At 49.3% G+C, this 16,193-nt stretch overlaps 1 protein-coding gene across 2 annotated transcripts in view; it reads left to right on the top strand.

Annotated features, from left to right (window-relative positions):
* PLXNA1 (plexin A1) overlaps positions 1 to 16,193 on the top strand; it is a 314,962-nt gene that overhangs the window by 2,001 nt on the left and 296,768 nt on the right. The gene's annotated exons all lie outside the window — the stretch shown is intronic.

Here is a 16,193-nt window from a genome sequence, read left to right as displayed (position 1 = left end):
GATCGTGCCATGCCTGGAATATCAGCCCCGCTCCACGGTTTGCACAGCTCGGCTCGGCTCCATTACGTGTGGCAGGTTTAATATGGTTGGGCTCTGGGCTGAGGGCAGTGCCTTTCCGGGTGGGACTCGGGCTTTTGGAGATCGGTGGGGAGGTGAAGTTATTTCCGTTTAGAAGGGGGGCGTGGAAGGTGAAGTCCTCCCGGGGGTTACCCTCTCCTGCCAGGTCATGATTTCAGACTGGCTCTGGTGGCGGCCGTGGGGACAGGAAGGCAGGCATCCCAAGAAAGCCAGTCTCAGCACCCACTGAATCACAATATTCTAGAGACCCTCACTTTACACTTGGAGAAACTGAGACCTGGAGCAGGGAAGTGATTTGTCCAAGGTCATGCCGTGTTAATTAGTCTCCTGTATCTCAGACCCCTACACTTTCCTCTTGAGGTGGGTGGGTTTTTTGTTCGTTTGTTGTTTTTTTAATTGCCGAAGTTGCGGTTTCTCCCTGTGGGAACAGGAGAGGAAAGGCTTTTTGGGAATCATCTTGGCTAGCCAGACTTTAATCTGAAGGTCGGGTGGCCAGACTAGAGAACTTAAAGTGAGATCTTCCTCAGAACCGATTGACTTCCCTTACCCCACCATGCTCTTCCTTACCTCTACAAAAAAAAAAAATTAAAATTAAAAAGGACCTCCGTGTGCCTAGGGGTTAGTGGCAAAGACTGCATGACCCGAGGGTGGGAAGCTGTCCTGACCCTAGCTCCCTGGCCCCTGGTTCTGTCTATACAAATTCATCTTGGGCCTTGAGCTGCCCCGAGCACATTTCCCGTAGAAGCTTCTTCCCCTCTTGGTCAGCCTAGAGAGGGAACAAGAGGCCGCTATTGACTATCAAGGGTTATCCATTTGAAAACACCATTTCCCTCTGAACAGCATCTAATTGCTTCCTGAACAATCTCAAGGTCTTTTGTATAGACTCAGTGGGTAGAAGGGTTGGGTATCTATCTCCCAAGCTGCAGCCGGGGAAGGGGAAGGGAAAGGATGGGACCTGACCTGAACACAGACAAGGGGGGCTGGGAAGGAAGCACCGGGAGGAAGAAACTCTGAAAACAATGTGAGAAGGGCTTAAGTTTTTGTTCTTTCTTTTCTTTTCTTTTTTAAAGGGAGAGAATTTCTCTCTCTAAGAGAAAATCAGATTCAGTGCCCAAGTAAACTTGCTTTCTTAAAAATACACTTCAATGGAAAAAATAAAATACCTCATACATTTAAAAAATAAAGAAAGAAAGAAAGAAACAAAAAAAAATACACTTCAGTGCTCAGGTGAAGAGGGGTGAGTAGTTGGATTCTGGACCACTGACCTGTGGGATGGGAGGGGAGGGGTGCTTAGTGAGAAGGAAAGGGCAAGGGGCCCCAAGGAAATCTGACCTCTTGCCTACCCTTTGTTCTTTGGGGTCAGAGATGCTGCCTCTGAGGAGCTCTGTTGGTTTGGGCCAAAACCCTCGTTAGGACTCCATCAAGCTTGGCTTGTGCCGGGAAATTTTCCCCAGGGCGGACCCTCTGCCTGGCTTTTTTCTATAATGGTACTTTTTTTCTTGGCGCATTGGCAGCACCTTTTGGATTGCTTCTCTCCCCTTCCCCCAGTTTTCCTAAGGCATTTAAAAAAAAAAATTCTTTTAGTAGTCCCAGATCCCAGACTGGAGTAAGAGAAGGGGCCAGTGCCTTCCCACCGCCTCCTACTTCCTCTCTGTGTTTGCCAGGAATGCCGTATGAATGTAATAGGACTTCTGAAGTGTCACTGGGGCACAGAGCAAGGGACTTGGCATCTGGGACCTTAATCGTGGAGAGTTGCTGCCCAAATACCTTGTGTGATTATCCGTATAATCCTTAGATTTTTATTTGTGAGGGATGGTCTGATCCCTTACTTTGGATATGAGTGCGACCAATAATCCATTAGCCCATCTTAGCCGCCCTCCCTCTTCCTGCCGCCCGACTAACAAAGATAAAAAATAAAATCTTGAACTCAAACCTAATTATCTGCCTGAGTGATTCCGTAAGATTGCGTGACTTTCCATCACCCCCTTGTTTGGAAAAATCAGAAAGGGCCAGGGTCTAGTCTAGGCACCAATTAGCCAGTGTGACCTTGGGACAATTTACTTTGTGACTTTCTGGGTTCCCTCCTCTGGAAAGTGAGGGGTTTAGATGAGATGACTTTTAAGGTCTCTTCCAGATGTGACATCCTATGTTCTAAGGTCCTCTCTAGCCGTGTTTTCTGTGTTCTAAGGTCCCTCCCTGCTAGGCTAGTCCATGTTCTTAAGTCTCTTCCAATTGATATCCCATGTCCTAAAGCCCTCTCCGGCTGTGCGGGGCCCTCTGTTGTAAGATCTCTCCCAGCTGTGACATGCTTTGTTCTGCAGACCCTAACGGCTCTGAAATCTTAGGCGTCGATGAAGTCCAAGACGCTGGGGCCCTTTGGGTAGTAGAGCGGGTGTTTGTTACCCAGGCACCCAGCCTTCCCAGATCACCCTGCCCATCCGTGCAAGCTGGTGAAGGCTTTGTGGAAGAAAACACACACACACACACACACACACACACACACACACACACACACACTCACACACTCCCCCACCCCCACCCCCTCCAAGCGAAAGAAGGCAGGATCTTCAAAGTCTTTGGAAACCTGCTCTAGGAATCAGTGTGGATGTCAGGGAGATCTCCCTGGAGGCTCTGGGAGATATTCTGAGCCTGTCGGTTTTTTAGCAGCAATTTTGAAATGAGCCGGAAATCAAAGCAAATCAAAATCAGATCCCTGTCTGAATGGGCTGAAATGACGCCGCCTCTGTTGACAGGCGCTGGAAATATCCTGGTATTCTTGGTGTGGTGTAGACGGTGGGGCTATTGTCCAGGCTCAGGTAAACACAGTCACCTCACATGTTTGTGTTTGTTGAATTTTTAAAAAATATTTTGGGGGGGGCATAGGGTAGGGAAAAGGGTCTGGGTGCTGGTGGCTTTGCCAGGCTACCAGTGACAGCTTATAAATGAAGATCTGAGAATTATTTTTATTGGGCATTTTTGGTCCCTTAGTACAAAGGAGACATCCTGGTGTGGCAGGAGGAGCCCAGGGTGTTAGGTATCAGAAGATGTGGGTTCTAATCCTGACACTGTTAGCTAAATCTTTGTGTGACCTTGGCCTAGTCACTGCTTCTGGGGTTCTTGAGTTTCCTCTCCCATAAAATAAAGCAATTAGATAGTCTTGAGGTTTATATCCAGATGTGATACCCTGTAAGAAGGACCTGGATTTGGAAAGAGATTTTCTTTTCTTTTTTTTTATTTCTTTTTTTTAGTGAGGCAATTGGGGTTAAGTGACTTGCCCAGGGTCACACAGCCAGTAAGTGTTAAGTGTCTGAGGGCAGATTTGAACTCAGGTCCTCCTGACTCCAAGGCTGGTGCTCTATCCACTGTGCCACCTAACTGCCTCTGGAGGGAGATTTTCAAAGGCAACATGTAGGTGGTATAATATGCATTACCCCCCCACCCCTACCCCAAACAGCTGGTGGGTTAGGATCTTTCTGCTACTGACCCTAAAAATGATCCCTTTGCAATCATTTTGTCCAGCTCCTTCAATTTTCCAGATTGGGAAACTGAGGCTCAGGGGAGATTGGGTGGCATGCCCAGAGTGGCCCATCCAGCCAGCTAGTAACAGACATGTGAACGGAGCCTGTGGGTGCTGGGCTCTCTCTGGGTTACTCCTGGTGTGGTGAGTGTAGGCTGGTTCTGGTCCCATCTCAGGCTCATTCATCTTATGTGTAGTGAGCACTCATGATAGGTTGCTGTGGGGGACACAGGAGGAGAAGAAGGCTTGTCCCATTTTCCTTCTCTGGGAGGTTCTTAGCTCGCCTTTGTTTTTACCCACGTCCTGCCATCTCTCAAGGCCAACCTTGAAATGGTTCCAGCCCACAATGATTCAGCCATTTATCAAGTGCCTGTTATTTGGGGAGACCCCGGGCAGGGCAGTACTGGGGATGTAGAGACAAAAAAAAACAAGTGGCTCCGGTCCCTGTGGAGGGCTCCCCGGTGCGATGCCTCCCTTGGATTACTCTAGCATTTTTTGGCTGTGATTTTTTTGGTGTGGGTAACCCTTCTAATAATAGTGATGATAACAGTAGTTACCATTTATATAGTTCTTCAAGGTTTTCAAAGCACTTGGCAGATATTATCTCACTTTATCTTCACAACAGCCCTGGGAGGTAGGGGTTATTATCCCCATTTTAGAGTTAAGGAAACTGAGGCTGACTGAAGTGAAGTGATTTGCCCTGGATCACACAGTTCATAAGTGTCTAAGACCAGATTTGCATTCAGGTCTTGCTGACTTGAGGCCCAGAGATCTAGCCACTGTACTGTCAGGTGCCTCTATGGAGACAGCTCCCCATTCCCCTCCCCGCCCCCAGCCCTAACTCTTTGCTTGGTGGTCCTCCGTCAGCTGGTAGGCTTCTCTTTGGGTTGTTCCTATGAGGAGATACAGGGGCCTTGCTTGGCCTTGCTTGTGACCCGAATGGAATGATGAGGCATGGCGGGGAGGGGTTTACTATTTTGGAGGGTTGTAAGACACCAGTCTGGAGAAAAAGGAGATGGTCCAGATGTCAGGAAACTAGATTTGAATCCTGGCTCTGTTATTTAGTGACCACATGGCCTCTAAGGTTCCTTCTAACTTGAAATCTATGACCCTATGATCTTTGAGGCAGCTAGGTGGTTCAGTGGATAGAGCGCTGGCCCGAGTTAAAATTTGACCTCAGACACTTATTAGCTGTATGACCCTGGGCAAATCACTTAACCTCCTTTTGCCTAGGAGGTAGCTAGGTGGCTCAGTGGACAGAGAGCTGGATTCAGGAAGACCTGAGTTCAAATATGGCCTCAGACACTTACTAGCTGTGTGACCCAGGGCAAGTCACTTAGCCTCTGTGGCCATAATCCACTGGAGAAGGAAACGGCAAACCACTTCCGTGTCTTTGTTAAGAAAACCCCGTGGATGGCATTTGCCACCTGATGACTGAACAACAATGATCTTAAGACTGTAGGCCTCAGTTTCTTCGTCTGTAAACTGGGTATGATAGTAGAGGGCTCCCTCTGTTTCACAGCTGTGGAGAGGGGGTGTTGTGAAACTTGAAGCACCAAATAAATGTGAGTTCTTGGCATTTATAGATGACATCTGTGTGACACAGTTTACAGTCATTTCTTTACAACACCCTAAGAAGTAGGTTTTGGGGGGAGGGTGTCTGTTTAACACCATTTGAAAGTTAAGGAGAATAAGGTCGGAGAGGTCGTGACTTGATTGAGAGCACACAGCTAAACATGAATCCAGGTCTTGTAAGTCCCTGACCTAGGATCACAGATGGAAGGTTCATAGCTCTAGGTGACTTTGCTCATAAAGCTGGGAGGGACCCTAGATGCCTGTTCCTCCAGCCCAATTATTTAATTAAAAAATTTTTTTTTGAGGCAATTGGGAGTTAAGTGACTTGCCCAGGATCCCATAGCTAGGAAGTGTCTGAAGCTGGATTTGAACTTGGGTCTTCCTGGCTGTAAGCCCAGTGTTCTATCCACTAACCCCATTATTTTGAAGATGAGGAAAGTGAGGCCCAGGGAGGGGTTTTGAGCATCAGAGTTGGGATTCAAACCCATGGCCTCTGGGGCAGCTAAGTGGCGCAGTGGATAAAGCAAGGGTCCTGGATTCAGGAGGACCTGAGTTCAAATCCAGCTTCAGAAACTTGATACTTATTAGCTGTGTGACCCTGGGCAAGTCACTTAACCCTCATTGCCACCCCCCCCCCACAAAAAGAATAAAAGAAAAACAAACCTATGGCCTCTGATGACATAGCCAGTGTATTTCTCTGTCCTGTCACACTACTACAGACTGGTGGGACAACTGCTGGAGGTCAGGGTCTCCACCTTGTGATGTGGATGTGATAGGGGGAAGGCAGAGTCCCTGCCCTCTGCCCTGGAAACTCCGATTCTGATCGGGGCCACAGAGCTGGGAGGATGATGTAGGAGAGCCAGGGTACTTTTCCTTTTACAGATGCTCAAACTGAGGCCCGCCCAGGGAACCAGGACCATGTGGTCTGTCTTCTAATGATGCTCCCCATTGGACTGACTTGTCCAGAGTGGGAGCACTCTGATCTCCCCTTTGGACTTTGGGAGACCAGCCTGGCTTTCCTTTGGGGCTCTCTTCTCCTCCCACTGGCAATTGGATTGCTGAGGTTGGCTGTACTTCATTTGTTAAAAGGAAACTGCCCAGGTGGCTTGGTTTCTAAACAGGGGTGTGTGTGTGTGTGTGTGTGTGTGTGTGTGTGTGTGTGTGTGTGTGTGTGAGATCAACACCCAGAAAACTGTAGGTTTTTACCTTCTCCCACAAGTGGGTCCCCCAGCAAACATTTACCAAGTGGCTGCCTTCATAAGTGATGGTCGGCAGGTCTTCTCTTACCTGGGAGCAGGGTTGGGGTGTGGTGCGTGCCATCGCCAGATGAAGGGGTTACCAAGAGGAACCCTGCAGGAAGAAGTGCATTCTGTAGGACAGGATCTGTTTCTAGCACCCTGGGGTTTAGAGTTGGAAGAGACCTTAGGTCATTTAGTCCGGCTGCTCGGGTTTATGGATAAGTTTGAAACAGAGACCTTCAGAGAGGAAATGACTTACCCACGGTGTCGCACACGTAGTAAGCAGGAGGGTTAGGGTTTGGACATGGGTCCTCTGACTCTAAAGAACAAATGCAGGCAGCCCCGGACACTGGGATGAATTCATGACCAGCTACTCCACCAGAAAGAGGCTGGAGGGAGGGAACGTGGACAGAAGGGAAGCGTGACGTCTTTGAGTGGATCTGAAGAACTGGTAGGCTTTCAGCAGGTAGAGATGGAGGGGGTTCAAGGCCCAGCAAAGTTTCTGTGTCAGGAACGTGGGCAATCCAAAGACTTGAACTGATTTTGAGATACCTTGTTTTTTTCATCTATAAAGTGAGGTTGGCTTAGTTTATGTCTCAGATTCTCTCCTGTTGCTGTGATCTGTGATTCTGCTTGTTTCAGACTCTTAAGTCCTTGTTCTCTCTTGTAAGGGCTTGGTGTGAGGTAGATGGGCACCCTGGGAATGACCGAGGGACATTGGGAAGCAGGGAGCAGTCCAGGGTGGTTGGAATGTGAAGGGGTCAGTGTGTAGAGGCCAGGAAGGAAGGTCGAAGCTAGGTTACAGAGGCCTTGAATGTGGCTAAGGAGTTTGCCCAGTGAGAGACAGTTTGGGGTTAGTACGTGGAGAGAACGTTGGATTTGAAGTAAGAGGACCCAGCTTTGAATTCCGGCTCTTCTGCTTTCTACCCTCGTGATCTTGGGATAAATCACTGAATCTCCCTGGGCCTCAGTTTTCTCATCTGTCACATGAAGTGGTTGGACTAGGTGACCACTGGGGACCTTGCTAGCTCTAGAATTATAATCCTTTGAGGAGTCACTGAAGTTTTGAACAGCTTTGGGAATGAAGTGTGAGGGCTCAGAAGACTTCATTCATTGGTTATAGAATGCCAGCACTGTAAAGAGGGATCATGGGAGAGGCAGCCTCAAAGTCAGGAAGGCCTGGGGTTCAAGTCTGAGTGACCCTGGGCAAGTCACCTAACCTCTTAACTCTTCAGGGAACTGTCTTAAGATTATAACGTTGCAGGGTGATTGCTCATGTCCCATGTGAAGAGGGGCACCCTATGCATGCCCGAGGAAATCACGAGTCTTGTCCAAAAAATGCTGGGGCTAGAAGAGATCTTAGAATCTAGAATGTCAGACGTGGAAGGGACCAGGGAGTTTATCCATCCGTTGCTTCTTTGACCAAGGCAGGCCGGGATGGCCCTCGCCGTGCATCGAGTGACCAGGCCCAGAAGCTAGCTGCCATTAGCCCAGCTCAGTCCTCCCATCTACAATCCAACTTGGGCCTTAAAAGGTCACCATTTCAGCTGCTTTATAACTCACACCAGTAATAATATTAATGGCTGCCACTGAGAGAATACTTGATAATTTACACAGTCCTTTGCATAGGTTATCTCGTTTGATCTTCCCAATGATGCCAGGAGGGAGATGGTGGGAATATTAGTATCTGTGGCTGACAGAAGAGCAAACTGAGGCTCAGGCATAAAGTGCCTTGTTCATGGGGACCCGGTGATGGGTTGGGACTAGAACCCAAGACCACTTTCCTTCAGTGCAGGCCCCTTCATCTTGTTTGCCCCTCCTGGCAGGTCACACTTGGGCCAGAATTTGGGTTGGGGGTAAGGATTCCCTTAGGGCAGATGGCTTGTCCCAGACCTTGTATTCATCCCCCAGTTTGGGGCTCAGTCCAAGTCCTAAGTGAGGGGGGAGGGTGGGGAAGGAAATCCCCAAGCTTGCTTTCACCACAGCATCCCATTCTCTTCTTTCTGAAGCTTCCTTTTCTCCAAACTCTTTCCTGACAACAGCTGAGAGGGGTCAGAAATTCTGGCTCTGCACAGATCAGTCTGCAGATGACAACCTTGCCCCAAAGCCCACCCTTCTAATTCCTTACTTTGGAATCCTTCTGGGGTGGGGGGAAGTTAAGCCCCCCACTTCCTCTCCCTTCCCCTTCCTCAATTAATTACATCACCATAATTTCTCCCAGCATCTCCCCTCTCCTTCCCAGAGAGCCATCCCATATAACAAATAATATTTGTAAAGACCCCCAAAAATGTTATTTGTAATAATCCTCCTTCCTGTTCCCAGGACTTGATAGTTTACAAGGGGCTTCCTAACCACAGTTTTAGGGGAACGCAAATATCCTTACCCCCATCTTACAGATGACAGTGCAGAGGCTCAGGGGCAGGCAGCTCATAAGATTCAGAGCTGGCACTTGGCCCCAGGCCTTTCTAACCCCAGGGCCAGTGACCTTCCAGCAGACCGCAAGGCTCTTTGTGCCCTGCCTGGCCCCCTCTTCCTTCCTTTCATGCCCCTGCTGTCCCTCTTGGGTCTTTACCCTTCCCTCCTTGGAAAAGAGACCTTGTTCAGTGGAAAGATCCCCAAATACCTCAAATCCAGCCAGTAGTACTTATTAGCTGTATGGTCCTGGGCAAGTCACTTAACCTGGTTCCTTCAGTTTCCTCATCTGTAAAATGAAGATCTCAATAGTGAGGTGCGTTTGAATCCTAACTCTGCCTCTTACTACCATGATAACCGTGGGCAAATCATTTCACTTCTTGGAGACTCAGTTTCTTCATCTGCAAATGGAAGGGGCTGGGTTTGAGGGCCTTCCAGTTCTATTAGATTGAACTCCTCAGGGGCAGAGGTGGTCTCTGCCTTCACTTTAGTCACATAGTAGGCGCTTAACAAATGCTTGTTGATTGACTAAAACAGGAAACCCCCCCCCCCCCAGCAGAGCAGGACCAGACTCTTAGTTATTTCAGGAATCCCTAGCCAAGGGAGGAGGGGACTCCAGCCGAGGGGGGAGGGGGGAGGGAGGGAAGGAAAGGAAGTTTGAGAAGCCTCTTCCTTACTCCGTTTGCCTACTATTTAATATACAAAATACAGGGATGGTAATTGCATTAAGATGTATATAATTATACTGTAGGAGGAAAAAAAAACCCACCCCTTGTTAATTGTAGGCCTGTTTTGAACTGATAAACGTTGAGTGATTCATGTTTTCTTTGGAGTTCACCAACGTTAAGCCCCGGTCCACAATACCAGCCCCGAAGAAACTTGTTTTCACAGTCTGAGCTCTCAGTGCTGGAGCCAGAAGAAGGCCAAAGAATCTTTCCAGCAAAGGCACGGTGGGATCTCTCCCTTTTACTACTCCCTCCCTCCCCCCTCTCTCTCCCCACTATGGGGTCTGGAGGGTCGTGACTAATGCTGTCAGTCACCCTTCGGTCCTCAGCCAGACACTGTTTCGCAGACTGTCAGCGCTGGGAATGCTCGGAGCTTCATCCCTTGGAGGGGCTGGCATAGGAAACCCTTTTGTAGTATCTCTGATGACCGGGCCTTTTGCCTTGGTTTGGATCCTTCCGGTGCCAGGGAACTCACTACCTAATGAGACGGTGCCTCCCATTTTAGGGAAGGTTGGAGATTCACCCGCAGAGTTTGGCGGAGATAGGCAGCCCCTGTGCCTTCTGATTGGGCCTAGTTCTCCCCTTGGGGCCAAGCAGAGATGATCTGAGCCCTCTTTTACATGCTGTCTGACCTACTGTAATGTCCACCCATTCTGCCCTTCCTCTTTTCTGGGACCAAGCAGTGTGGATCTAGCTCCTCCTCTTCGTCCTCCAGATCCTGGGGTCAGCTTCCTTCCACTCGTCAGTATCCTTCCATAAAAGGTGCCCAGGGCGCTCCAGCTGAGGCACAGACACCCCCTCAGGTCTTGCTCTGTGCTGGGTTAGGAGACCTGCAAGGAGAGAGATGATCGTGGCTGGGAAGGCATCAGAGGCTGGCCAGGCCAACCCCCTCATTTCACAAATGAGGACGGGCCTCTTCCCTCCGGCTTCACTCTTGGGCTGAGGAGGCAGGATTCACACGCCCATGTATGGTGTGATGGAGAAGGTGGTAATTGTGTGCTAAGTGGTGAGAGGTGGAGGCTGGGAGAGCGAATTAAAGAGGGAGGAATCAGAATAATTTTAGTCCCCATTTCTGCAAAGCGGGACGATTGTGCCACTGGTCCGCTTAGAATCACAGCTTCCTAAACCAGGGAATCCCAGTGCCTGGGGCCGAGGCTAGCTCTGGTCTAGCCTGTACCCCCAGGAGTCATGAAATTTTCATTGCCAGTGTTCATACCTTGGAAATGGGCAAACACCACAAATCAGAGCTTGATTTATTGTCTCGCTGATTGACTGGACTTAAGAAAGTGATGGAAGAAATATTAATTATTCACAGAATTAGCATCTATTTTCTCTTCCCGGAACTTTGGAGGTAGCTAGGTGACACAGTGGATAGAGTTGTGAGCCAAAAGTCAGGAAGACCTGAATTCAAATCCAGCCCCTAGTACTTATTAGCTGTATGGTCCTGGGCAAGTCACTTACTCTAATTGCCTCACTTTCCTCATCTGTAAAATGAGGATCTCAATAGTATCTACTTCCCAGGGTGGGTGTGAGGATAAATGGTATGATATCCATAAAGTGCCCGGCACACCGGAAGTGCTTAATAAGTGCTTGTTTCCTTCCTGAGGTTAGACTGGGCCCTGGGCATTGAGTTCAGAGGTGAGGCTATCTGGCCCTGGCTCTGCCACCTTGCTTACCTTGGTGACCTTTGGCCCCACTTCCCTCCTCTGCCCATAGGGTTGTTTGGGCTGGGTCAGGTCAGGTATTTTCTTCAATATTTGACTTTTTGTGGCTTTGCCCTTTCTGGCCATAGGTGCCTCAGTTGGTGTCAGAGCGACTTGACTCATTCACACTTGGTACATTTTTAATTTACCCAAGGTATTCTTCCTGGGAGGTTATGTTCATTCTGATGGGAAGGTGCCCCTGGATTCTTGAAGCTGGTTATGCCAGAGAAACTGTGAAATGAGACCAGTGGCTAGGATCAGAGGATTTAGAGCCGATGGGGACTTCAAAGGTCATCGAGGCTAGGGGTTTGTATCGTGGGCCCCCCTGGGGTGCTCTGCTGAGTCCTGTGGGCCCTTCCTTGGAAGTCTTATGAGGTGCATAAAATAAATTATAGCGGATACTGAAAGAAATCAATGATATTGATAGACAATCATCGAGATATTTAAAACTAACAAAACCAGTCTGACGGACCCCAGGTTAAGAACTCAGCATCCTCGTTTGACAAATAAAGAAACTGAGGCAGCTCTTTCATTTTACTGAGGAGTAAAAATGAGGCCCAGAGAGGGGAAGGATCTTGGCCAAGATCTCACTGGTAGCAAATAACAGAAGTGGGGTTAGAGCCCAAGGTTTTGACTCCAAGCCCAGTGGTCTTTCCTAGAGAGGAGCCCCAAGTGGGGCCCCTTGGAAGCTTCTAGCTGTGTGTGGGTGGGTGAGGGGATGTAGGAGGGGGTAGCATGAGAGCTTTAGGCCTGAGCTCTGTTTGTGCCAAGGCATTTTCCTGTTAATGAGGTGAGTCAACAAACAGGTACAAACTCATTTATTTATTTTGGCTTGAAAGAAGTCTCTGGTTGAGTAGCCAAGGAGTCCCTTGGACTGTGTGGTCTCCAAGGTTTCCATCGGGCTCTTAATACTTCATCACAGAGCATTCGATGATCTAAGATGCCTCCCAGCTCTAGCATTCTTTGTTCCAAGTGCCCTCCCAGCTCTGTCTCAGTTCTGAGAGCTCTCTGGGTGCTAATGTTTTCTTCTCATGGCCCGTTCAACTGAGATGTTTGGCCAATCCATGAGCTTCTTCTTCTTCTTTTTTTTTTTTTTTTGCAGGGCAATGAGGGTTAAGTGACTTGCCCAGGGTCACACAGCTAGTAAGTGTCAAGTGTCTGAGGCCGGATTTGAACTCAGGTCCTCCTGAATCCAGGGCCAGTGCTTTATCCACTGTGCCACCTAGCTGCCCCCCATGAGCTTCTTTTAATTAGAAGCCGCCTTGGTTTGGTTGGTTGACTCGGTTCAAGTGTGGCATGATGAATCAGAGCAGGACGTTGGAAAGAGGATCAGACTTAGGGTCATGAGAACTGGGTTTGAACCCTAGCTATTCCACAAATCAACTGTGTGACTCTGAGGAAGTCACTTCACTTGCCTCAGCCTCACTTTCCACATCTGCAAAATGGAAACTTCATTTTAGGAAGCACTCCGTGATCATTAGAGGCACTGAATGGTAGAATGGCCCGCTGTCCTTCATTGGATATCTTCCAGTAGTGACCAGAAACCACCAATCGTTGTGTCCATGGTGAGGATTCATGGCTGATGAGGCGTCTTCTGGCTGAGATTCTGTGAAAATGGGAATACTCACCACCCCCTGTTTCACAAGGGTATTGGAAGGAAAAAGCTCTATAAGTCTTCAGGCTCTGTTGAATTAGGAGTTACTCTTCTTCTCTCCTGTCACGGCTGGCTCTGATGCTTTGTTCCGCTCTGACACTGTTCTCAGCTCAGCTCTTGTGTTCTGAGGCTCCTTCTAGCTCTGAAATCCTTTCCAGGGCTGATCTCCTGCCTTCCGAGGGGCTCTCCAGAGTCTGCCTATATCCTTAAGAGCCTCTTGCTGTGGTGTTCAGTCAATCGGCAAGTACCTACTGTGTGCCAGGCACTGTGGCCTTCCTTGCGGGGAGCCCCTTGGGACCTCCAGCTGTTCAGGATGCAGCCAGCCCCACACCGAAGGGGAAGTGGTCTTCAGAGGCTCCAGCTTTTTATTTCTTGCTTCTCCTCTCTCCAGCCACAGCTGATGCAGGTCATGTCCTTTCTCTGGGGGGGGGGGGGGGTTACCCATCTGGACATCCTGGTCCTCCTCCTCTGCCCATCCCCTCCCCCCAGCTGGGAAGGGTGACTGCATAGAAAGGCTGCCGACCTTGGGACTTGAACACACTCGCTCAGGCACACACGGATACACGGAGCCGCACTCACATTTCTATGGGCTCCACCCCCACCCCAGCCTGGTGTGTGGGGCTCCAGTTTGTATGATGGTTGTTCCCAGTTTCCAGATGTGCTTGTGAAGAGGAGAACAGCTAGAACTGGAGCTTTGCCTTTTTATCCCCATCTTGGCGCTGGTTGGTCAGGATGCTTGAGATGCCTATGACATTAGAGCAGACACATTTTTTCCCCAGGGGCTTTCCCTGGGGAGGCTTAATTTTGAGGATGAGGCTCAGTGCTGGGGGCTTTGGGGTGCCACCACCCATGCTTCCCTGTTAGATCAGGCTAGAGGAGGGGGCTTTCCAAGACTTCTACTTCCCCAAGTTGCTCCCTGTTGCTTCCCTTTCCTCAGATGTCAGCTGATGATGTATATTACTAAGCATTTCTCACCGAACATAGGGGAGCGTGGAAATCGTCTCTCAGGACCTCCCAGAGAAGAGGGGAGCTGTGGCTCGTCCATTCACCTCCCAGGAGGGGACCTTTGAGGGCAGCTTGTCAGATTCCCTTTCTTGACAGAAGAGGAAATTAAAAGCCCATGGAGGGGATCTGACCTGTCCCAAGGTCATTGGTGAATCTGTGGCTGAGGTGGGACCAGAACCCATTTCTTCTTCTTCTTCTTCTTCTTCTTTTTTTTTTTTTTTGTGAGGCAATTGGGGTTAAGTGACTTGCCCAGGGTCACACAGCTAGTAAGTGTTGTGTCTGAGGCCGGATTTGAATTCAGGTACTCCTGAATCCAGGGCCAGTGCTCTATCCACTGCGCCACCTAGCTGCCCCGAACCCATTTCTTCTAATTCCCAGGTTTCTACTCTCTGGAATATGTGGAATGCCCTCCGCATTCCATGCACTTTGGATGCTAAGCAGAATTGGGTTAGGTGCTGGGGTTTTGGTTTGTTCCCCCCTTGGTGTCAGCTGTTCTCTCTTCCCCTTCCCCTTTCCTTCCCCCTCTCCTCCCCCTCCTTCTTTGTCTTTATCTGGATTGCCCCCTCCCCCACCTTAGTACAGGCAGAGCCCCTCACCTGAGCATCAGTACAGTGGAAAGAGCACTGTCTCTGGAGTTACAAGACCTGGATTCATATCCTGCTTCTGAGTCCTGTTAGCCATGTGATCTTGAGGGCAAGGTTCCTGGGCATCACTTTCCTTATCGGTGAGATGAGAGGGTTGCCCTGGATGGTGTCTCTGAGGTCTCTTCCGGCTCCAAATTTATTGTCCCATCACAAATAGGATAGAGCAGGAGAGTACGGCTCCCCCATTGTAGCCCACCCCCATGGCTAGAGACCCAAGAACAGTGGCCCCTACGTATCCATTTGGGTTAATGTCACCCAGGCAGATGGGAAGCGGCTCCCCTCATGTAGGCCTCCTGGTATTTCCCGAGTGCTCAGCAGAAATGACTTTGGGGAAGTCCCGTGAGCCACAGGAGGTCACACGGGGCTGGCAGATGGGAGCAGGACTGAAAGGGTTCCTCTTCCAGGCCTTTGAAGAAGACAGAGGCCCATGGATCTCCAGTGGCTCTGGGTCCTTCCTCCACCATCCCGGAGGTTCACGGGCTGATTCAGGCTCCCATGTCCGTGGAGGGGAGGGTCTGGGGTCAGCTTCATGTATGTAGCCAGGAAGAATCACACGGATGATGTGCTGAGTGTCAGCTTTCATTTTTAATCACAGAAAACCCCAGGTTCTCAAAGGCTGTCTGTGAATGGAGGTCAGATCAGTGCAGTGAATTTCAGTTCCGTTCACTTCAGCAAGCTTGTCTTAAATATTACCCATGCCGGGCACATACCCAGATACCTAGACTAAAACCCGTCAGCCCCTGCCCTCGGGAAGCTTTCCAGTTTTTCTGGGAAAGAGTATGTCCACATCTGCATGGGTATGAAACACGGACAAAGGAAAAGCCATTAATGGGGAAGTGGGGGTTGGGTAGAGGCACTGGGGGTGGGGTCAGGAGAGGCCTTGTGTTGGGGGGCGGTGCTTGAGCCAATAATCTCTGAGCAAAGTGTGTAGAGGGAGGGAAAGAATCAGGAAAAACAACTAATTCATTGAAAACATCAAAAATACATGCAAACTTCCCCCACCCATGGCCTTCCCACCTCTCTGTGCAGGGACTTTTACTATGTTCCAGGGACCTGCTTTTAAGAAAATATCTTTTCTTTTCTTTCTTTTTTTTTTTAAGTGAGGCAATTGGGGATAAGTGACTTGCCCAGGGTCACACAGCTAGTAAGTGTTAAGTGTCTGAGCCGGACTTGAACTCAGGTACTCCTGACTCCAGGGCTGGTGCTCTATCCACTGTGCCACCTAGCTGCCCCAAGAAAATATCTTGATAACTATTTCACTGTAGTTGGCTTTCTTTCTAATCCTACGTAGTTTATTTTATGCATCTATAAACCGGTATTCTGAGGAGGGGTCCCATAGACTCCCCCAGACCCAAAGGGCCCAAGATACAAGCAAGCTTGTGACCCCCTTTTCCCCAAGAGTGGATAGGACCCTGTGTCTGGAATCAGCGGAATCGGGTCCAGATCCAGCTCTGATCTTCTCTTTATCTTGTGGTCCTTAGCAGGTTACTTAACCAGTAGAATGAGTGAGTCCGAGAGGGTCCCTCCTGAAGGTCCCTTCCCGTTCTAAATCCCATGATTCTTTGTACCTTTAACGCCCATGTACATGTGCTGGCCTACGATGCCTGCATATATGTAGATTCATACCAGCACAAACGTGTTA

Source organism: Dromiciops gliroides, chromosome 1, assembly GCF_019393635.1.
Source record: "Dromiciops gliroides isolate mDroGli1 chromosome 1, mDroGli1.pri, whole genome shotgun sequence".
Taxonomy (NCBI): domain Eukaryota; kingdom Metazoa; phylum Chordata; class Mammalia; order Microbiotheria; family Microbiotheriidae; genus Dromiciops; species Dromiciops gliroides.
This window is presented reverse-complemented; position numbering and strand designations above follow the sequence as displayed.